At 50.8% G+C, this 17855-nt stretch overlaps 1 protein-coding gene across 1 annotated transcript in view; it reads left to right on the forward strand.

The window, feature by feature from the left end:
* The first annotated feature begins 14262 nt into the window (after positions 1-14262).
* The window catches only part of EHMT1 (euchromatic histone lysine methyltransferase 1), an 81030-nt gene continuing 77437 nt past the window's right edge, over positions 14263-17855 (forward strand). The window contains exon 1 of the mRNA XM_019621380.2: positions 14263-14549. The gene's annotated coding sequence lies outside the window, so the exon portion shown is untranslated. The remainder of the gene's footprint in view (positions 14550-17855) is intronic.

The raw sequence follows: 17855 nt of genomic DNA on the forward strand, positions 1-17855 counted from the left end.
ATCCGCGTGCCGTGCCGTGCCGTCCCGCTCGGTGGCCCCACGCCCGGTTCTTCCTTCGCTCCCGCATTGCTGCTCACCCCGCTCTCCCGCCGGTTCCCCATCGCGCAGCTCCCGGCTGTGTCTCAGTGTCTCCAAGGAACGGCAGCTGCTCCCCGGCAGCCCGGCCGGCTCTCCGTCACCTCGCTGAAGTTTTTCCTCGTGTCTGTGTGGAGCTTCTTCTATCCGCACCTCGCGGGTTGGCTTTACGACCCTTTTAATCGGGAAGCATCCCCTGCGGCCGAGCTCTGCTCTCGGACCCAGCGCCTGCAGGTGGCCCGTGGGTGATGCGGTGCCGACGGGGACTCGTTCGGGATTGACTTCCATCCCTCCCCTTATATCTGCTGTTGTTTTTGCCCTCTGATGGGCTGGCTGTGTTACTCCAGCCGGGATGCTCAGCCTGCAGTGCTGTGCGGAGGGCAGGGGCTGACCCTGCATTGCAGGGGGTTGTTCCACATGTGGGGTGCAGTGCGGGCACAAGTCGTGCCCACGAGCAAAGCTGCTGGCAGTAATTGGCTCCAGGTAAGAACACGGGGCACAGACAAGGTCCTCGCGAGGCCCCAGGGGCAGCAGGTGAAGGAGAATCCCCCCCCCAGCACTCTGGGCTCAGAGCTGAGCTCTGGCGGGGTTCTGCCCCACTCAAGCTGCCCGAAGCCAAACTGCAGGCACTGCCCTCTTGCTACAGATCCTTCACACTGAGTCTGGTTTGGTGCTTTTACATATTTCAGACCTCCTGTGACTGCAGGACTAACATTAAAGTTGAAGGGAGTGGGCTTGCATTGCTCAGCCGGTTTGATGCGATTGTGGGTTCCTTGAATTTGATGCTGCTAGCCTAGCTTGCATCAGTTTCAGTGTCTCTGTGTGTTCATTCAGTGTGAGTTTGGAAACAGATTCGAAGCCACGCTGTTTTTCCTCCGCCTCGTGCAAACTTCAGGACATTGCACACCATGCAGGGAGGTGCGTGTGTGGCTTTGAATGAAGTGCTTCTCCTCAGAAGCTACACTGCATTTCTCATCATTTTTTCCCCGTCCTGTCTGTTCTCATCTGTAACATCATTTTTTTTCTTCCCCCGGAGATGCAGCTTTGATCTTTAAAGCCAGCAGACACAACCCACGCCGCAGATGGATTTCCCCGTTGCCCCTCAGCCAGGAGCAGCCCTGCAGTTCCTGCTGCTCCCTGCCCTCCAAAGCTGGGCCTCGTGGGGCTGCAGATCAGCTGGTGTGAGGGCTGCACCCCGGCTTTGATCCGTGCTCTCATCCCTGCAGCCAGCTGGTGCTGGGAGTGCTGCAGGCAGTCCTCCGCCCGTGCAATGAACTCCCCACTGGATTAAGGGGCAGCGTTTGCTCTCGTCAAAGAGTTTCCTATTCACGGGTCCCTGGCTGGAAGGAGGTTGCTGTAATAGGCCACCGAGTGCAGGAGGGATAATGGGAAAAGCCAGGACCTAATGAGCAGTGCCTTTGAGCAGGGAACGCGCAGATGATCTCTTCAGTTTCCCACTTTCTGTTTCACAGGTGACGTGAGATCCAGGGCTCCTTTCAGGCCTGCCCTGCCCTCCCTCCTCCCTCATTGACTCCTGCCAGCTGATAGCACAAGTGTGGAGAGGCTCTGCTTTGCTTTCCTAGGGCCGTTGCTTTTAATGCACAGTCATCTTTTCTCCCTTTGTCTGGGAGCCTGTGTGTTTGATGGCTGCGGGACAGATGTTGTCTCCGGTCCCTGGGTGCAGTGAGGTATGTTGATATTGCACTGACAGGAGATCCTGGACACGTTTACAAGCTGGGGTTTCCAGTTGTGTTGGATTCAAGCTGGTTTGCAACATTTTAGCAGTGACTTTGTGCGAGGAAAGGAGTTTTCCCCATCTATGACACTGAACACCTGGTACGGGCAGGAGAGTTTTGACTTTATGGATTAGAGGCTTTTGTGTAAGGGTTACTTTTGCTTATATCTTGCAGTTGCAGCTGCCCCTTCCTTGACAAACAGATGTTAAGAAGTGCTGGCCTCTATTTCCCTAACTCCAATTCTCCCCACGGTGCTTTGGCCATGCTGAGCTGCTGGTGAGCTGATGCCGTTTGGAAACTCACCTTCTGTAAAGACAAACTTTCAATAACACCAGAACATTTAGGCTGGATGAGGCTCTGAGCACTGATGGAGCTGTGGGTGTCCCTGTTCCTTGCAGGGGAGGTGGAATAGATGAGCTTTGAGGGTCTCTTCCAACTCAAATGATTCAGTACGACTTCCAAAGTTGTAAGAAAGCCCCAGAAGTGCCCTTCAGTTGTTAAGCTGATGTAGCTGAGCCAACGTGACTGAAAGAAGCGTCTGAAAAACAGTTTGTCAAGTCGAGGCAGAATCAAAGGCCTGGTTTGTACTTGGAAAGAGCTCTTGCAGTTTAATTATGCTGTCTGGAGAGAATGATGTTTCTTTGCTGAGGCAGTAATACAATAAAAGTCCTTGCTGTGGACGTAGCTGTATTAGTTTGGAGATGATTTTAGACCAGGGAAGCTTGTTTGTTTTTGCTTTCCAAAGCAAAAGCTTGGTATGCTACTGAGTTTTGCCATCTTAGTTACCTGTCTTCAGATGCAAATCAATTGCTCTCCCCTCTGCTGTGGCCGTGTCAGCAGAAGGTCTGCTAGAAGCAATTACCAGCAAAAAACTCTTAACAACAAGGAGAAAAACAAACAGCTCTGCCATGGGGGGGCTGACTGGAGCTGTGTGAGCATGTGGCTGGTGGGCACACTGCTGGCAGCTGTGCCAGCTGCAGCCATTGGCATCGCTCAGCAGCTTCGGGCTGCTGGCAGCGAATGAGGCACCGGTGCACAGGGCTGTCACGTCTCCAAATGTGCACGAGAGCAGCTGATAGCAAAACCATTAGGGACCAGCGCTGCTGCAGTGCTGCTGGTCTGAAATGCTCATCTGGGGCCTTGCTCTCTGTCACCTGCTGTGTTTGTTGATCTCCTGGAGCTGGGGGCGATGCCACCTGTGTGTCCTCTTAGAATGGGGCTGTGGAGGGGATGAAAGCAGCCCGTGTTCCTCATGCCTTTCTCTAGCAAAGTGCTGAAGCACAGCACGGCATCTACATTTTGGGCCCTGGTGCCCAAAAATGATGTGAGGAGGAGGCAGAAGGCATAATTCCTGTAAAGTCAGGGGTTTTACAGCAGAGTGGAGCAAGAGGCACCACCATCTCCTGCTCTGTGCCCTGTGCTGGGCAGCATGCAGGGGCAGCTCCTGCTCCTTTCTGTGCCATCAGCTCCCTGGGGAGGGGCTGTCAGGTTTCCCCAAGCTCTGACTGCCTGTCTTGTGTCCTGGGCTGTGCTTAGTGCAGGTCTGAGGGGTTCAAGGAGCCCCTTTGGGTGCTTCGAGACATGCTTTGCTGGAGATTTTCTGCTCTGTGACTGCGGTGGATGCCAAAGGTGTGCAGTGCAGGGTTGGTGGAGCTGCCAATGCTGGGGGTCAGGGAGAAACTGTGCCCCACTGCTCAGCCTGGGACTGGCACATCCTGCAGTGCTAATCCACTGGGATGGGAGAGTTTGCTGTAGCTCTGCTGGTGCTGTGAAATGCACGTAAACTCAGAATAAACTCTGCTTAGAAAAGCTTTTGGTGCTAGTATTGCTGAGGTGTCTGAAATAGAAAGGCTTTCCTGCTTTTAATTAAAAATGTCTAGCACAGGCAGAGCAGCAAGGATGTGTGACGTATCCTCCTTTAGAGCAGGAAATGTTCTTCTGAGGGGATTCCAGGCTCCCTCCTGACCCTCACTGCTGTCTGCCTCCATGCCAGGCGCTTTGCCCTGAGTTTATGTTTCGGATAGTTTGGCCATGGGGCAGCAGCTGTGCTGGGAGCTGAGCAGGGTGAGCTGGCACTGTGCAGGGCTGAGCTGCTTGTGTATGTGCAGGGTGGCATGGGGGCAAAAGGGAGCTATTAAACATAACATCCAGCCTTTTTGGTGCCGTGTCTCCTTCTGAAGGGAGAGCTCGGTGGCAGCGGTGAGTTGTGTCAGTTTAGAACAGCCAGTGGGACAGTGGGAGGATGGAAAATTCAGGTCGACTTCTGTGTGCACGTGGTGACTCCGTCCTGCAGAGCCAGCGCTGGGAGCAGGAGGAAATCTGCAGGTGTCACAGCTGGGGAGAAAGTAAATAGAGAGCAAGATAGCCAGGCTGGCACAGCCAAGCTCAGAATAAAGCCAGGTAAATGACTTATCCCATTTGTTACAGGGAAGGCAAAATTATGCAAATGGAGATGAAAATATCCAAAGAGATTATAGCTCCCTGGGGCAGACAGCGTGAGTCAGGAGATGGCTATGAGCTGCTGTTGCTAAAGCATTCAAAACCAGCAGCAAAGAAGTGGGGAGCTGAGCAAATTGGGGTGAGTGTCTCCATGAAGGGACCACTGTTGCCCGGGGCTCTGAGCTGAGATATTCCATGCATTGGTCTTGCTTACGTTAAGAGAAAAAGTCCACGTGGTTTCCAGAGTGCTACTTCACGTTTTTACTGCTTCTGAAAACTGAGAACATGAAGAGATGTGTTTTAGCATGCTGGCTGGCAAAAGAGAGCCCTGGGACTATTGACCAGGATCTGCAGATTGGTTTGAACGCAGCCCTGAGAGCTGTGAAATACCACACTCTGGTTTTTCTTCCTTCTTCATTCTCTTCCTTTTCCAGCATGAGCTCCAGGGTTCTTGAGAACCTCTGCTGCCCTCCTCCACTCCAGTTACGTTTCTAGTCCTTGCAGCTCCAGAGGAAATTTCAATAGGTAGTTTTTCCCAAGGGCTCAAAGCCAGAAGGCAAATGACTCCGATGTTTTATCCAATTTCAGCAGTAATTGGGGCTGTTTCTCAGAAGCTGTAGCCAGGTCCTCTCCAAAATCCTAATATTGTTTCCAGAATTGGGAAATCAAACGTGCACGTGGTCAGAGACTCAGAAAGGGTGGCTATGTTTACAAATCGCATACTTCATCCAGCTGTTGAGTTGGGAATGGAAAGTAGATCTGTTGCGATGTGGGGATCTGAGAAGTGAACTGAGCTTTTTGATGAATTTCTCGTGTCCAAAGGGGTAAGAAGGAAACGTGCCCCCACCGAGTAGGGTTTTGTCCACGTGAGGAAGAGGGTGTTCAGGAGAATGCAGCATTCCCAGCCAGGCTGCTGGGTGCTTTGTGGATCCATCTGGTATCCTGCTGGCCTGCAAGTTTGAACATATAACTCCAGGTACAAGCACTTAAAGCATGAGTCTAAATATTTCATTAATTGAGGAGCATTATTAATATTTGATCGATTAAACCAACATCCAGAAGGCACTGCAGCTGCTGAAGCAGGACGTGAGGTGGTTCTTACTGCAGACTTGTAGGTAATAGCTTCTGTCAGCTCAGCTGTGTTTACATGGTAAGAATCCGTGCATTCCATACATTTGATCATAGAATTGTTTGAGTTGGAAGGGGCCTTTAAAGGGCATCTGATCCAACGCCCTGCTATGAGCAGGGGCATCTGCAGCTCCATCAGGTGCTCAGGTCCTTGGATGTCACCAGAGGCACCACCACATCTGTGGGCAATCGCTGCACCGTCCCTGTCACAAAAAACCCTTTGTTTCTTTCTACGCAGTCTTTGCTTATATCCAGCTGATGCTTGTACTCTTTGCTTTGGGATGTGTGTTTCTCAGTAGCACTAGGATGCACTGTTTGCAATTGGAGCTTTAATGCACCTTTAATATGCAGAATGGTTGCTCGTGAGCAGGAGCTGCAGGCACCATCTCCTCTTGCAGTCACCCCTGGGTGTAGATGCCTGCTGCACACGGTGCTCTCTGTACCAAACTCCCACTCTTCTGGGGTTACTCTCTGAGTTTTATGGCCTTCATCCCCACTGAAGCCCCCCTCGTACTGACGATGCAGTTCTGCTGTTGGGTTTCTGGCACTTGAGCACCCATTCTTACGAAGCTGTATGTTGACAGTGCATCGGTTTTGATTATTACTTTATTTATTTATTATAGCTTTTCTTCAGGGCTGATTGGTTTGGTATCATCTCAGACCCAGACTGGGTCTCCTCAAAGGCGCAGTTATCTCCTCCCGCTCCTGGGTGCCAGCAGAAGAAAATCTGACCTGCTGTTGAGGATGCCTGTGTTCCCAGCCACGCTGCTGCTGCAAGGCACGAGCTGGCCAAAGGAAACCACCCTGTGCACGCTGGTGCCAGCAGCACGCAGCCCGTTTTGCAGACGTGGACAAAGAGAGCCCATTGCAAGAGGCCCCCTGGCCTGCGTGTGTTTATAGGTTGGGTGCCCAGAGATACTCCACATTCTTTTTTTAAATGACAAAAACTCCACGAGTGGAAGTTTGTGGGGCTGCCAAGAGGCGCTCCTGATGCAACAGCCTTTAAAAAGGAATGTGAATGGTGATGGCTGAGTCAGATGTCTGCCTGCCCTGGGACTGCAGCTGCTGACTGCTGCCCGAGCATGGAGATGAGACAACAGTCCTTTCCTTGCTGGCTGCTCATTAACGTTTTCTTGCTGATGTATTATTAATTAAATGATTTTTTTATTGCTTGGTAAGTGTAGGTGGTGCTTTGAGAGCACAGGATGTAATCTGCTCGTTTCCCAGCCTTTCTGAAGCGTGCGCTGGGCACAATGAGAGCAGTGCACAAACTCACCGCGCTGTTGAATTCCCAAGTGAGGTAAATCTCTTGGGTTTGTTTTCCTTTTTTCTTCAAGTTTAGTTGATGTGCAGCTTCGGGACTGGTGAATACAGAGCAGAGAGCTGAGGACCTGTGCATACCCTACGTGCAGCGTTAGTGCAGGAAGATGGTAAGACTTAAATGCAAGGAGAGTTGGCAGCGTTGGCCCCTCCTTAAGGCAGAAGATCACGGAGACAAAAAGAGGGTGTTGCATGAGAAAGGGGATCCGAAGGTGATCCAAACCCACAGCAAACTGGAGGTGGGAGGTTGGCCAGCAGGAGCGTGTTCTCACAGCACACCCAGCAGTGGGGCAGGCAGAACTGCCACAGGGGGACTCAGAGAACTGTCCAGGCGAGGCTGGCTGCTGGAGTCTGCTGCTGGGATGCGGGATGTCTCTCTGCAGGAAAACCACCGTGCCCCAGTGGTCTCATGGGCTGCAGTCCTGCCAATTGGCCTGGCATTGCCATGTCCTCTTGTCAACCCCACAGCCTGCAGGTGCAGCCCCAGGGAGCACTGCCAGCCCCTGAGAGGCCAATTCCCACCGCTCCAGGACTGCGTGCTTGATTCTGGACCATATGCACCAAAGCTGCTTGGGCTGCTGAGCTCAGCTGTGTGTCTGCATAGAGTTTCTGTTGGGTCTGTAGGGTGGGTGAAGCCCGTCAGTCCCCATGTGCTCCGTCTGGTGAAGAGAGATGGAAAACTTTTTCTTTTGAAGAATGTTCTGCAGTATTTGTGATTAAAGTCAATATGACTCCAAACATCCAGCACCTCCTCTCTGGGTTTCTGATAGCAGCGTTGGACTTTATCTGGAAGATGTGAGCCATGAAGTTTCTCATATCCTCTTATTGCATTCTTAAATTAGGCCAACATGTCCTATTCCTGCCTTACAATTCTTGCAGGAGTTGTTGGCTTCTGTCTCCAAATAGCTTTGAAGGTGACGAGGACCTATTTGTGATAAGAACTCAAACCAGTGTGTTAAACCCAAACAAACCCACGCAGTTATGGCACCCACTCTGTGCTCATTCCGTGCCCTGCTGGGCAGTTCCCACTTCTGAAAAACAGAAGTGTCACTTTGGCAAACTTTCCAGTTAGGTTGTTCACATCTGTTTTTATGGTTTGTTTTTTTTTTTAATGTGGTTTTCAAGGAGTTGCAGTTGCATCCCCAGCAGCTGCAGCTGGGGATAGGTTGTGCAGTGCAGGTGAATGGCAGCATGGGGGGATGCAGATGCTCCTCCCAGAAGCACTGGGTAAAGCTCTGCTCTCTCGGTTGATTCAGCTGTTTGATTTTATTTTTTTTTTTATTTTTGAATGAGGAAAAAGTCCTTAATGTTTTGGCATGAATTCACAGTTCTTCCTTTAATTCTGTGTGTGATGAAGCCGTGTGGTTGCAGTCTCTTGCTCAGCCTGGGTAGGATCCCCTCCTCAGCAGGCTGCCATCAGAAGTTCAAGGCGTATTAAGTCCCACTTAAACCTCATTCTGTAGAGGGGTTGCTTTGTTTGGCTCCAGGCACAGCCTGGGTAGGGCTGTGTTCTCCTTACTTTGCAAGGAAGGAAAATCCACCAGCTTTGTTGTTTCCCTGCATTGCCAGAGCTTTGCAGACAGCGCTTTCTGTTATCAGTGAGCATCCCTGTGCGTTGCACTGCCCGAGGGGTGAAGCAGGATGGGCTTTCCTGCTTCTATCAAGCAATGTGAGCAAGGCTTTGGATTTGCAGGCACACAGCTCAGTGGATTGCTCTGCTGGCACCTCCAGGAATGAATTTCCTGGAATACAGCCCCGTCTCCTTGAATAAATGAATCAGAGTTTCTGTAACTCCTCACGTGAGTTCAGGTGCTGTTTGGTGTAGCTTAGCTTTGGCTTAAGCTTCCCCCAGCTGCTGTGCTATCCGGGTGCTGTCACCTCTCCTAACAGGGCTGCACTGCAATAAGGAGTGTGTGTGTGTTTGCTGCCCTCAACACGGGGATGCACATCGCCATGGATGGGCGGGTTGGTGTTGGAAAGTAATAATGAATGTGCTGTCCCATTCAGCTTTACAGGGAGAGCTGTGGGAGAGCTGCTCCTCAGCTGTGGGCTGGCAGTGATGCTGGCTGCTTGGACACGGGGCAGCACGCACCAGCCCGTGTGTGGTAGGTGGGTGAGCTGTGCCTCCACCTGGGTCTGCAGGTTGAAAATATGCCCTCCTGTGTGAAAAAAGACCTGCTGGTTTTCATGAGCTTGTTGGATTGGTAGGGATAGCTGTTGGCTGCTGATGGTGGTGGTTCCTTCGCGTGATGGAAGCTGTAGCTGCTAATTAAGATTGTTCTCAGGGTTCATTTACATACAGCCCACAGCACAGACAGACTGAACTTCTGCAAATCTCAGAGCTGACACTGCTGATTGTACAGCTAATTTATGTGAAGGCACAAGGCTTGGCCGTGTGGATACAGCACATCTGCACTGGTGTGAGCGTGGCCGTGCTGCCGTGTGTGCAGAGCAGAGTCACGTCGATAGAAGCACAGCTGTGTTGGGATAACTCTGGGCGTGCTCTGAATGAACGTGAAGCATCGTGCTGTAAAGGTGTGCCTCTAACAGGGGGAGCCAAAAAGATGCAAAAATGGTGGCTAAAGCAGTAATCAGATCCTGGAATCAGTTAGATTTTACAGGGTATTGTAGCCGTCGTTGTCGTTGCATGGATTTGGATTGCTGTTTGTATATATGTATTTGTTTGGTTGTTTTAAATGTCCAATGGGGAATGAGCTATTTTGAAAGCATGCAGATGCAAAGCTGAAGCTCTGTCCCAGGCCAGATGGGGCTGGTTGCTGTTCCTTTCTGCTACTTTCAGGAGGAGCCTGCTGGCTGCTGCCCTCCCCTTCCCACACCCCAGTTGGAAGCATTACATTCCGAGTGCTGTGCACACATCTGGTAGTATCTCCATGTTGGAGGCAATGGAAGGGCCAAAGGGAAATCCTGGGGCCAGTCTGCACTGAGGATTATTTTATGAAGCATCTGTGTTCATTGCACCCGTGTGGATGAGATGGCTGAGTGGACTACAGGGAGATCACATTAAGAGTCTCTCTTGTCTTCCTTGTGCAATGAACCTCTGGAATTTAACCCAGTTTGAGTTTCTGCTGTGAGATGTACCTCTGCATCAGTCACCTGTAAGGTCCCATGGCACAAAGCAGTGGACCACCAAGAAGAGCAAAACCTTGGCCAATCTCAGGGCTCCTGAGAGCTAGCAGACCTGGGCTGAGCTGATGTCATAGAATCACCAAGGTCGGAAAGGACAAGACCATCCAGTCCAATGTCAGTTTGTGCTGAGATGAAGGACTGACCTCCATGAGTGTTGGGGATGGCAGCTCCCAGCTCTAAGGGTGGTGTTTGGGTGCCACTTCACGTTCTTGCTGTCTCCTTGATGACATCCTCAGCAGGGCCATGGAGCTCTTTTGTTCTCTGCTACATCCTGCTTCAAGGCAGCAGCAGGATCCTGTGCTGATGAATGCAGTGAGGTTAAAAGAGGAACCTGCACCACGGACCATAGAATCATAGACTCAATCAGGTTGGAAACGACTCGAGTCCAACTGTCAACCCATCCCTGCCAGGCCCACTGACCTCAATGCCACATCTCTGTGTTTTTGAACGCCAGGGATGGTGAATCCACAACTCCCTGACAGCCCATACAGATGTACCACCACTTTTTTGTAGAGGAAGTTTTTTTCCTAATAACCAACCTGAATGTCGTCATGAAGCAATCATGCCATGGGATGGGAGGCGTGGGTGATGGGTTGTGATATCTCACTGTTGTGCAGCCAGCATTGCCTTCATCAGAAATAATCAGAAAAGCTCTTGTGTTACTACCTATGGTTTGCCATATTGCTGTGTTATTTTTCTTAAGCGATCTGAAGAAGCCAACAACGCAGGTTAGACTGAGGCTGTGCATCCAGTGAAGCCAGGCTGTGCAGAACAGTGTGTTCTTTTGAGGAAACAACTGTTTCAGTGGCCAGCACCTCCAGCACTTCTCCAGGTGCCCATCTCAAGCCATGCTTCCACTGCTACACCAACCTGACATCCATCCATATGCATGGAAGGGGAGAGAAAGGGTCTCCATGTCCTGCACCAACCACACACAGGTGCTGCTTGGAAGTTCCCCTTGTTGGCTGCAGGGCTCAGGAGTCGCTCTGCAGTGTGGTCTGTGGGATCCTGTCAGCTGCTTTGGCATTTTGTGGCTTTGCTATAAATGCTGACAGCGGTGCAGCTTTATGAGTTAACCCTTTTTTTTTTTTGTGAGTGCTCTTCCATGCTTTGCTGTGATGCTGCATGCGAGGCTGATGGTGTAGAAGCCACCTGCAGGTGCTCTGTGGGTAAGAAAAGGAGGAGGAATCCCTTTCAGATTTTGGGCTGCTTCCCACAGTTTCCTGTGTCCCAACCACCGCCGAAGCACAGAGCTGAGTGCTCTGCATGTTGCTGAAGGCAGAAGCTGTGGCAGGCTCCAGCTGGAGAGTAGGGCTGCAGGAATCCCCTGCCTGCTGGCCTTCACTGGACATCCAGACCTCCATCAGCTGCTGGACTCGGGGCCTTTCGGACCACGGCCTGCGTTTGATGGCAGATGGAGGGTGAGCAGTGAGTGCCAGCTGTGGGGCTGTTCCTGCTTCCCTTTTGCTCTGTCAGGCTCTACGTATCCTGGTTTTGCAAGCTAATCTGACGGGCAGTTCTCAGTCTGTAAGATTGGGTCATGACTGCTGTACAAATATGTTCAGTCCTGGGACAAATGCAGCAAGGTCCCTCCATGTTACCGGCCTGCCAGTCCCCTGCACCCACAGACACCACGTTCCCAAGTCTGGCCTTATTCTTTTCTACATGTTTGTTATTGCTTAGACCTCTGGCAGCTTTCCTGCTCGTGAAGAATGCTTTGCAGGCTCTCAGGGTCTTGGATTTACTGTGCTGTATGGCTCATTGGTACAGACCTCACGTACCTGCTGCTATGCCAGCAGTTAACACTCGATGTGGAGGATGCACTGTCCTGTAAGGCACCTTCTGCCAGCAGCAGAAGCAGAATTATAAAGAGTATAAAAGAAGTATAAAGAGTAGCTCTGTTTTGCTGGTACCTGTAGGCCTTTTCCATGACTTCTGTGAGAACTTGTGGATAAGGAGTGAAACTATCACGGATCTGAAGTTCTGCAGCACCAGATGGAGAGTTTCCATTGCACCAGGGTCTGCTGCAAGTTTGGGTCACCAAATAACAGAATCATAGGATGGCTTGGGTTGGAAGGGACCTTGAGATCATCTAGTCTCAGCCCAAAATTAGACAGGCAATTCTTTGTTCTTTTCTTCGTTCTTTTTTCTTTAAAGGCAGTCTGCACTCAGGGCATAAAATGTCCAGGGGAGATTTCAGCGGGGCTGATTTTCATCTGTGCTGCACCATGTTGACACCCCTGGCTGTATGCAGCAGCAGTGAGCACAAATGAGAGGAGGGCTCTGCTCCCTCCTTCCCCTCGTGTTCTTCATCCAGCTGAAACCTTCATGCTACTCACAAGAGATGAGGAGTGTCGGAGGTGGATGTCATTGCATCACATCCTATCTGCTGCTTGGTAAATTAATGACACAGCAGTGTCCCATGCTGCTGGAATCTCTCCGTCCTGGCTGCTTTTTCAGATTGAAGGCTGGGTGCTTTTTGAAATGTGATGATATTTTAAAATTGAGAGCAGCTTTGATTTATTGACCTGCAGCCTCTATGAATCGAGCCGTCTGGGCTGGCATCTGGAGATAAGAGGCTGTTGAGTAATTGCTTATTATTGACTGATTGCCAACTTGGGTTGTTTGCTTGAAGAAGAATCAATAGCAGTCTTCGAAGTCTGAACTCTCAGGGAGTATGACTGGTTTCCAAATGGGGGATGACAGGTCAGGATAACACCGTATCTGATATCCCGACTTCATGTTCGGGTTAATCCTGCGATAGAGGGGGAAATGCAGAACATGATCTTCCTGCACTGAGGCTCTCACACCCACCTCCCTTAAACCTGGGTTTCTCTTTGCAGGCATCTCAGGGACTCCAAACCTTTTTCCACAGAGCAGCCGGAGCTCCACCTGAGCAGGGTGGGAGGAGGAGAGCAGCATCATTCCTTAGGTCCCCAAAGGACAGGGCAGGGAGGGCTGGCTGAGCAGCCTGTGCTGTGACACATCCCAACCAACCCGTTTGGATGCTTTCTAAATACAACAAAGCATCTGTTTTGATGCACGGTAACAGAGATTTCCTTTTTGTGGGTGATTCTATTTAGGTGACGACAGAATAAAACATCCAGTGTAACCATACGTTTTATCATCCCTTATGGAGACAGTCGCTATGGTGAGCATTCATTTTAACAAGCAGACATCGTCCTTATTTAACACTATCATGACATCTTCCCTTCTTTGAGGATTCATGTGTAAGGCCTAAAACATAAAAAAAAGGGACTCAAGGCATTGAAGGCACTCAAGACTTGAAAGAAATCCACGTTCAGATCTTTGCTCGGCAGGACATGCAGCTGACGTGTGGGAAAGGGAGCAGCAGCCCCAGGAATGTGGGACGTGAAAATGGAAGAAGCTCTTCCTACAGCATAAATATTTGCCTTTAATTTTGGAGCTGTCTTTCCAGCAGGAAGGCTCTGCTTCGAGGTACGCTCTATGGGGTGAGGGAGCAATGCCTCTGATAGAGCAGTTTAATTATATCCCACAATGGTCTGGGGAAGAATGGACGAGATTACTTGGACAGCTTTGTTAGACACTGGATTTGTTGTCTACCAGCAAATCCTCATTTGCATGGGTCCTTAATCTGTGGAGTTAAATGTGTCTCAGGCTCTGTTATCTTCTGCGCTGCAGAGTTGAGAACTAGATTTTTCAAGCTGTTCCTTTTCATCTGAACGCTTCCCCCTCCCCCGTGCCCCAAATTATCTTCCCTTGGTTTTTTTTTTGTTTTTTTTTTAATTTTTTAAAGAGCAAAGATGGCCAACAAGTGATGCAAAAGGCAGAGCTCCGGGCAAGGGAGGCTTTTTGTGCCTCATCCTTCGGTGGGCAAATTGTCCACCAGCTCGTGGAGAAAAGTCAAGCCCTGAGCTTTACAAGGTGTCTGGCAGAGCAGCCCCTTCCTGGAAGGGCACCCGGGGGTGAGCAGTGCTGAGCGCTGCAGTGAGCCCTGCAGGGATTAGCACTTCTTTTTGGGGCTGTTTAACGTTGCCTGTCGTCCTGAAATGGCATTTCCTCATGTCTGCAGCAGCCCTCATTTCATGAAATGGATGCAACTGCTGAAAAAAGATCTCGCGTGAGCATGCTCGCTGGAAGATTAATCCTTTAGAGGGAGTTGGAGAGTTAAGCTACTGTAATTTCTCTGCAGTTGGCTGCAGTAAACAACTGCTCTAAAGACACGAGGAAAAAAATTGACGGAGGTATATGGGATTAATGTACATGTCTTTTTGTGTTTCTCCTTTAAGGTTGAGGGTTTGGTGAGGATTTTCTCTAGGAGAGCCGGGGAAGAGGGAGCTGCGGAATGATTTTATGGGTGACCTTCATGTCGTGGTTTCTTTTTTCCCTCCAGGCCAAAGCAATCCTCTCGCAGTGCCAGGCCTGGCGTTGTGGTGCGGGGCTGAGCTCAGCACCGAGGTGGGGCAGCACCCAGCCCTCTGCAGGGCGCTCAGAACCCAGCGGGACTCGATGCCTCCTGCGCCTGTTGGAGAGAAAATGTGCCAAGGGATTGGCTCTGAGTGCCTTCCGAGTCATAGCCTTCTTTTTGTGTGCGTGCTACCTGCTCCTCCCCGTGCATGAGGAGCCGCGAGCCCATGTCAGATGGGGAGAAAGAGGACTGTTGAGGCGTTATTTTGGCTTTGCTTGAAGGCGGCTCGGTGCTGAGGGCGGCTGGGCGGTGAGGTAAGTGCAGCAGGCACCCCGTGCTGTGAGCCTGGCTGGAGGATGGAGCTCGGTGCCACGGGTGCTCTGAGTCCACGTTGGCCAAGTTGTTGAAGCACAGTGATGGAGAGCAGCGGTGCCCGCATGGCTTGGTGGTTTTGGGGCTGTTTCAGCTTGGTGCTGGTGCTGGGAGAAGCGATGCTCCCTAACCGGTGGCTTGTATCTTCAGCTCTAAGCTGGATGGGGCCCTGGGCAATCTGGTCTAGTGCTTGGTTGGCAGCCCTGCCCACAGCAGGGGGCTGGAACTGGATGGGTTTTGAGGCCCCTTCGAAGCCAAGCTGTTCTGTGACTCTGTGCTACTGTTAGAAGCTTCTAGCTAATCCTGCTGAGCAATGAGGAAGTGGATGTGAAGCAGCAGCCAGGCGCACCCGGCGCTGGGGTGGGGAGTGTTGGTGGGGTGCCTGGCTGGAAGAAACCCCGTTCCTTTGAGCTCCAGTCACTCGAGATTGCTTCTGAGCAAATCTCCATCCAGGGCTGTGCACGTGGAACAGTGGCACTCCTTCAGGGAGCAAATAGTAAAGGGTGCAGCTCCTGCGCTGCTTCTCCCGCTGAAAATCTGCATCTTGCATGGCTGGGATGCTTGTCCTGGTTAAATTCACATCCAAGGGCAGCAGGATCTGCGCGTGGTGTTGTGTGTTGGAAGGTGTTTTCTTGGAATGGTGCGAAGAAAGAAAGAATAATGCAATAATTTTGCAAATGTTGGAGGTTCCCAATGGTGGCCGTCAGCTCGCAGGAGGATGCTGAAGCTGTTGGAAGTCTTCAGGAGGGCAGTCTTGATAGGGGCTGTGCTGAGCTGGGGATGCTGAGTACTCGATGAAAATATTGCCAGCCCAGCGTTGAGGTTTTCAGCTCCGTCCCTCCTTTTCTCCTCCCTTCCAGAAGCTGTGGCCAGCACAGGCTGTCTGTGCTCTGAGGATGGGTTTTGGGAACATTGCTGGGTGTGCGTGTAGGGGGAATAATTAACTGCCAAATGCAAATAGATTGTTTCTCGCCATTTCAAAATCATTGTAATTTTCATTGAGGATGGATTAATTATATCCTCATTTTGATGAGGGTAAGGAAAATGATAGAGATACAGCCATATAAATCTATATGGGAGGGATGTTGCTTTCAGAGAGATGTTCTGGGAGTCGTGAGAACAAAGCTGCAGCTCAGGGCCGTGTGGTTGTGTGGGGATCAGCAGTGCTGTGTGCTTCTCTGTGATTTGGCGTTCTCTAATATGGATTTTTACCTTGTGCCATTGACACCACGTGAAGAGATCTTCAGTTCTGAGAAAAACAGTGAATATCTGGGAAAGTGGGTTTGGTTGAAGAGCTGGGGAATAATGCTTTGAAAAAGGGGGGTATGGAAAGAAAGCTTCAAGGCTATTTCTGAGCAAGGTGTAACAGAGGCACTCCATGATCCGGGGATGTGCAGGTGGGGGGCTGCTCTCTAAGTGCAGGATCTGACAGGTGAGTGGCACCAGGGCTTCAGGCTTGCTCTGCTCACTGGTGCAAACCCATCACTTGCATGGCGAGATGTCACTCAGCGTGGGCACCAGCACACAGGTAAAAAGGGTTAGTGGAGGGGACAGGACACTGCTTCCTTCTGCCATGCCCTGTGACTCAAGGCAGGAGAGTGAAGCCCTCCTCCTCTCCTTGTTTTAGAGGAAAATAGGGAAAATGAGCTGTGATCAGAGCTTACCCTAGGAGTGCTGTCCTTAGGAAGGGGCTGGGGACAGAGCAGAGGGGTCAGACCCCAAAGTGGCACTGGGGCATCCCAGCAGTGGAGCTGCACGGCTGTGCTGCCTGCAGGGGATGCATCTCTGCTGCTTCTACTGAGATGTGGAACTCAGGGCTTTGGGGGGGGATCCATTGCCTGGAATTGCAGGTTCAGGTTTTTGTGCAAACCCTGCATGTATGGCCGGTTGCGTCCCTTCTCCATCAGCATAAATGTGCTCTCTGGAGGAACTGAAAGCTGAATTTATGACTGTAGTATTTGAAACAGCAGCAAGTGGAACTGAGTTTCACAGGTGTGTCTGAAGAAGTCTGGCACGACTGCAGCCATCGCAGGAAGGAGGCAGTTACAGCTGGGCAATGCATTGCACCAAGCCCTCATCAAACAGTGACCACTTCAGAGCCCGTTGCCCTTTCTTCCTTCTGAATGCTTCAGCCAACCTTGACTCAATTGCTAATGACTTTAAAACCAGGCATTATGGTATGAGCCTTGTAATTAGTCGCTGTGATGAATCCTCTCTGCTGGGAGGCCCAGCAGCTCTCTGCCTTCGTGCCTTACCAGGGCTCACTTAGAAGGAATGGTTTTTTCTTGTGTCTTCCTGAACATTTCAACACTCCTTGCTGCAGCAGCATCTCTGTGCCCAAAGCTGCTGGGGCCCTGGAGAGCTGACCCAGCAGGCTGGAAAAGGCTGGGATTGGAGGATTCCCACCTCCATCCTGGGGGCTAATAAGGGGGGTTCCAGGCTCAGGGGAAGGATCAGCATTTCTTAACCTGGCTTGAAATTAGTAGGATAACTCAATTCCCGTAGTGGATGAGGCTTAATGAGCTGGTATGTGTGGAGAGCATATGTTTGGACTTCTGAGTGTTGGAGAAGCAATCCAATACAGGATGCTTGGGAAAACTGGGGCTGTGATGAGAAGAAGGGGGGTGCATCCAGGCTCAGATTTAAGGGCTGGGACACCCAACCTCACCATCCTGTAACCCATCTGAGCCACGAGTCTGCTTCTCCTGGCTAACCTGAGAGCTCACCATCTCATCTGACTTTCCAGATGATCAATATGATTTCTCAGTCCTTTTACAGTCCTTTGTGTTTCCAGCAATCCGTGCTTCCATCAGCGACAGATATCTCTTTCCTTTCTTGAGCCCGTAGCAACCTTGAACCAAAGTTTCCGTGCTGTTTTTGTACTTCACACTGCTTGTTAGAGGAGTCTGTCAGCAATAACGGGGTGCTTCTTACCAAGCCATACCCAGAATTTCTCATCAATGACAACTTCATCTCCTACCATGCACCTGAAGGCTCCGTTGTTCATTTCTCTTGCCAGTGCTGAGATCTCTCCATGACACTCATTGGTGAGCATCAGCACGCAGCCCTCCCCTCCCTGGGTTTGAAGCCTCATTCCTCCTACAGTGCTTGATATCCAGATAAATTCATTCATTTCAATGGACCCAACATGCATTCTCTCAGTGTGGAGGGGACCCTAAAATGCTGATGTTCAGAGCTGCGATGGATGGACAGACAGACAGACAGCTGTCCAAGGTCATTTAGCTCCC

This window comes from Meleagris gallopavo, chromosome 19, assembly GCF_000146605.3.
Source record: "Meleagris gallopavo isolate NT-WF06-2002-E0010 breed Aviagen turkey brand Nicholas breeding stock chromosome 19, Turkey_5.1, whole genome shotgun sequence".
In the NCBI taxonomy this organism is placed as follows: Eukaryota; Metazoa; Chordata; class Aves; order Galliformes; family Phasianidae; genus Meleagris; species Meleagris gallopavo.